The sequence below is a fragment of the Penaeus japonicus genome, unplaced genomic scaffold (genome assembly GCF_977035675.1).
Source record: "Penaeus japonicus unplaced genomic scaffold, GWHDUDI00000001_assembly GWHDUDI00000033, whole genome shotgun sequence".
NCBI lineage: Eukaryota > Metazoa > Arthropoda > Malacostraca > Decapoda > Penaeidae > Penaeus > Penaeus japonicus.
In genome coordinates this window covers 10,256,434-10,261,433 of record NW_028234435.1, presented here as the reverse complement: position 1 = coordinate 10,261,433, position 5,000 = coordinate 10,256,434, and the positions used below count along the sequence as shown (strand labels likewise).

The 5,000-nt window shown below is 42.7% G+C and overlaps 1 protein-coding gene across 2 annotated transcripts in view; it reads left to right on the top strand.

Moving 5' to 3' along the window:
* Positions 1-5,000, top strand: part of LOC122267424 (DIS3-like exonuclease 2) — a 201,877-nt gene that overhangs the window by 43,569 nt on the left and 153,308 nt on the right. The gene's annotated exons all lie outside the window — the stretch shown is intronic.

Here is a 5,000-nt window from a genome sequence, read left to right as displayed (position 1 = left end):
AACAAAATATTTTTTTTTTATGTCTTCTTCACTGATAGCTTTCAGTGAAAGAACTTGGAAGGTGTGAATATATCATCTTCATTCTCCTTCTTGCTTCTTTATTCTCATATCCCATTTCCCTTCTTCGTTCTTTCACTGTCACCCATCTTCTTCCTGCCAAAACTACGACTAAAATTAAACTTTAAACCTAGCATGGCAGTCCCTGGCTTTTGATCAATTAGTAGGAATTCTAAGAATAAATCTAATAACGATTAATCTAAGACGGGGAAGACTAACGAGAAATTAATTCGAACGAAGTGACTGCAAGGATAATTGAATAAACAAGGAAGCATGGCGCGGAGAGGGAAGTAAATGAGAAGACTAAGAAAAAAAAGAAATAAAAAGAACACGAAGGGGTGAGGGCGATAAACCAGGAATGCGAATGGTGGGAATGGGCGGAAGTTGTAGGAGGAATGTGCCTTAGTTGTGAGAGGTGGGATGCTGGGGAAGTTCGGATGCCGGCGAGAGGTTTAAGGTTAGGTCGATGGTGAATTGCAAGCTGGTGGTCATATTTGTGTCCGTAAGTTAATGTATACAGAGAGAGAGAGAGAGAGAGAGAGAGAGAGAGAGAGAGAGAGAGAGAGAGAGAGAGAGAGAGAGAGAGAGAGAGAGAGAGAGAGAGAGAGAGAGAGAGAGAGAGAGAGAGAGAGAGAGAGAGAGTTAGAGAGAGAGAGAGAAAGACGAGAGAGGAACAGAGAGACAGAGAGAACAAGAGAGACAGAGAGAACAAGAGAGACAGAGAGAACAAGAGAACAAGAGAGAAAAAGAGATAGAGAGAGATGGAGAGAACAAGAGAGAAAGAGAGAGAGAGAGAGAGACAGAGAGAGAGAGAGAGAGAGAGAGAGAGAGAGAGAGAGAGGGTGAGACAGAGAGAACAAGAGAACAAGAGAGAAAAAGAGATAGAAAGAGATGGAGAGATGGAGAGAGAGAGAGAGAGAGAGAGAGAGAGAGAGAGAGAGAGAGAGAGAGAGAGAGAGAGAGAGAGAGAGAGAGAGAGAGAGAGAGAGAGAGAGAGAGAGAGAGAGAGAGAGAGAGAGAGAGAGAGAGAGAGAGAGAGAGAGAGAGAGAGAGAGAGTTAGAGAGAGAGAGAGAAAGACGAGAGAGGAACAGAGAGACAGAGAGAACAAGAGAGACAGAGAGAACAAGAGAACAAGAGAGAAAAAGAGATAGAGAGAGATGGAGAGAACAAGAGAGAAAGAGAGAGAGAGAGAGAGAGAGAGAGAGAGAGAGAGAGAGAGAGAGAGAGAGAGAGAGAGAGAGAGAGAGAGAGAGAGAGAGAGAGAGAGAGAGAGAGAGAGAGAGAGAGAGAGAGCGAGAGAGAGAGAGAGAGGGAGAGACAGAGAGAACAAGAGAGACAGAGAGAACAAGAGAGAAAAAGAGATAGAGATAGATGGAGAGAACAAGAGAGAAAGAAAGACACAGAGAGAGAGAGCGAGAGAGAGAGACAGAGAGAGAGAGAGAGAGAGAGAGAGAGAGAGAGAGAGAGAGAGAGAGAGAGAGAGAGAGAGAGAGAGAGAGAGAGAGAGAGAGAGAGAGGAGAGAGAGAGAGAGAGAGAGAGAGAGAGAGAGAGAGAGAGAGAGAGAGAGAGAGAGAGAGAGAGAGAGAGAGAGAGAGAGAGAGAGAGAGAGAGAGAGAGAGAGAGAGAGAGAGAGAGAGATGCAGAGACAGAAAGAGAAATAATTGACTTGCGCCTCCCTTCGCCTAATGATCTGCGCGCGGGTGCGTGTTCAGCCCGTCATAACCAGCAGCTGGACGGAAAGGGGCGTCGACCTCCGTGTATCAGCGGGCGTCATGTAAAACATATTCTACACCTACCAAAAAAAAGAAAGAAAGAAAGAAAAAGAGCAGCCAAGGCGGTAATACGTCTTGAGTCCCCCCCTCCTCCCGTCCCATCCCCCGTCCCCCTCCTCTTTCTCCCTGTGACGTCGAGAAGAGGCAACTCTGACCTTGACATTCGAGGCAATTATGATGTGTGATTATCGTTTATTAATATCAACTGAACTGCAGCGCTGATCATCATTTGGTCGTCCCGAATGCCGCGTGGGTGCAGTTCGTTGATGATGAAAGACTGCAAATGCGATTGCAAATAGACACTCTCAACAGGAAAGAAACGTTCGAAGTCAAAAGGCAAAGGTTCGGATGAGATTTTTTCGCTATATATATGTATATATATATATATATATATATATATATATACATATATATATATATATATATATATATATATATATATATATATACATACATACACACACACACACACACACACACAAACACGTGTGTGTGTATGTGCATCTCTTATGTTTCCATAAGCTTACACGAAGTGGAAATTCATGAATCCATTAAGAGGTTCAGTAATATCGCTGCTGTGGCAGGGTTAGAACCTGAGGTGAGGAAACTGATCTCGAAATGTACAAGACACCTTTTTACACACCTCACTAATCCTCACGACACTCAAAGTCTTAACTCTAATCAGATTGGTCTTCGACTACATTTTTAATTTTAATTTTTATTCAGTTATCCATCTTTTTTTCCGGACGATTCCCAAAATCACCCATCACCGGATCTTTTTTTTTTTTTTTTTTTTTTTTTAGTTACCCTTACGAAACCTTGGATGGTCGTGAGTTCCTCCGCATTCCGTGGGTGTGTGTCGTAATACCTCGGGTTCCTGAAGCGACTTTGCGGGATCATGACTCGAACCCCTTTTCAACATCACTGTTGTTGCTCTCTGCATCATTCACTGGCAACTCGTCACGATGGGGTGGATGTGGACAGATAAAAAAGAAAAATGGTGCGAGAGGTTCTGGGTATTCCATATTTGGAAAGAGTAGATATTGCAAATGACCTTGTTTCCCTCTGGGGTGATGGGTAGGGATAGCGCGCGACTGAGAAGAAAACGAGGGAGGGAGGGAGAGAGAGAGACAGGGAGAGAGAGGGAGAGATAGATAGATAGATAGATAGAGAGAAAGAGAGAGAGAGAGAGACGAGGGGGATGCAGTTAAAAGTATCCATTTAATATACGTGCTTGTGAACATTCAGGGGCCACGTAACAGCTTTTATTTTTTTTTTTCAAGCAAGCGTATCATTCCTCTCTCCTTTTTTTAATCTCTACAATTGATTTTCCGAGAAATAACGGTTATCTGAATAAAGAAAGATTGTTTACCTGTCCAGCGAGCAGAGGCGCTACCTTGCTTAGCTGGTCACGTTCGTCTGGTCGCGTCCCGTGTAAAAAGGGCGTAAGTACGTCGTGTGAAGGGTTTACGAGCGCAAACAAAGAAGAGTCTTTCCCATGGGTGTGTTAATAGCGATTTTTCCTTGACCAGAGGATTTATGAGTTGTATGTGAGGAACGTTTGCTGGGTCGTTTCGTAAAGATCTAGTAGTAGAGCTGATGGATATGATTTTGAGTTGATTTTGATACAAGGATTGCTGTTAGGTTAACGGATTTATCACTATGGTCGTAGGATAAACTTTTTTCTCTTCTATAAAATCCAATGCCGTTGAATTGATCGCCTGTTTCTAGATCGTTACTAGGAATTTAGAACACTCTAAGCACGTCTGGTAATGTCTGTAAAAAATCGCCATGCTGGTTGGTGCATAATCTTAACATTTGTCTGCAGAACAAAATAACGTACTACAATGATTTATATAAGAACTAATTTTCTCAGTGAATATAGCTTGATTACACATTGTTCTGTAAAAAGTAAATTATTACATTATATCAGCATAGGAACATCCAAAAACGAAGCACTGAATTATGTATCTTTTTCAGATTTGAATATCCTTTTTTTCTGAGATTTTTCAGATTAAAGAAAACTTGTTTCCACTTTTCTCTTACTCGGTCAGATCTGAAGGTCAAGGTTCACGAAATCGGAGTGACATCATTTGTTTATCAGGAGAATCCGATCCGGAAATAGTATCAATAATAAGCAAAGACATTATGTCGTGTGTCCTCGACTATCACATTCGAATAGACATTTTGTTTCGGGATTCGCACGTAAGAACGTCGACGCAAATCAGATGTTGTTTTGCTGCCTCATTCGACAGGGTAATTTGTTTATTTCTGGCAATCAAATATAGATCAGGCGAACCTTGTGATGAACTGTAACATCATTTCAATCAATCATTACCTGACAACAGCCTATGTCGACTTCATCACGTAATTAAAAACCTATCAATCTTCCTGTCCCAAATTACCTTCCCCCGCCTCCGCCTCCTCCCTCTTTCCGCCACCACCACCTCTTTTCCCCCACAGCCCCCGCCCCACCCTCCCCACTCCCACATCCCCCATTTCCCCCCATCTCCTCATATCCCCAGCGCTCGCCCCCCCCCCTACCTCCATCCCACCCAAAGGTACACTAATAGTCCCGTCACGACAGCAGACAATAGCGTTATCTCACACCTTTTGACCCACCCGGCGCGCCTCCCTGACCGACCCGTCTCCAGCACGAGACCCGTTAGTTTCCTGACATCCCCGGGGAACGAAAGAGATTGGTTAAAAAAGAGAGGGAGAGAGAGAAAAAAAAAAGGCGTCGTTTGAACTTCAGTGGACCTTGTGGGGTTGTGGAAAGGCCGGGAAGTTGAAGTTGAGGTGTTCTTAGCAGATGTGTGCCTTCGAAACTTCCTTGGTATTGCAGAATGGGGTTGATATTTTTGTATAAGGTATATGCAGACACAAACAAACATACGAGGTAGATTTTGAGAGACGTAGGAAATAAAGGTAATGGCTGCATCACTAAATCCAATCTTTCGTGACAAGAGATCATATATTTATTTATATTTATAGTTTGAGTTCTGGGAGATTAAGATTAAGATGTAATGTGGAACTCGGCCTAAGAACAGATCAAAGATAAGAAAAATAAGAAAAAAATACCGGAGTCACGATAGATTTACAGAGAAATCCTGTCGAAAAATGGTTAAGAAGAAATTGTACATCACAATCCCTTTTAGGCTGGATGTTT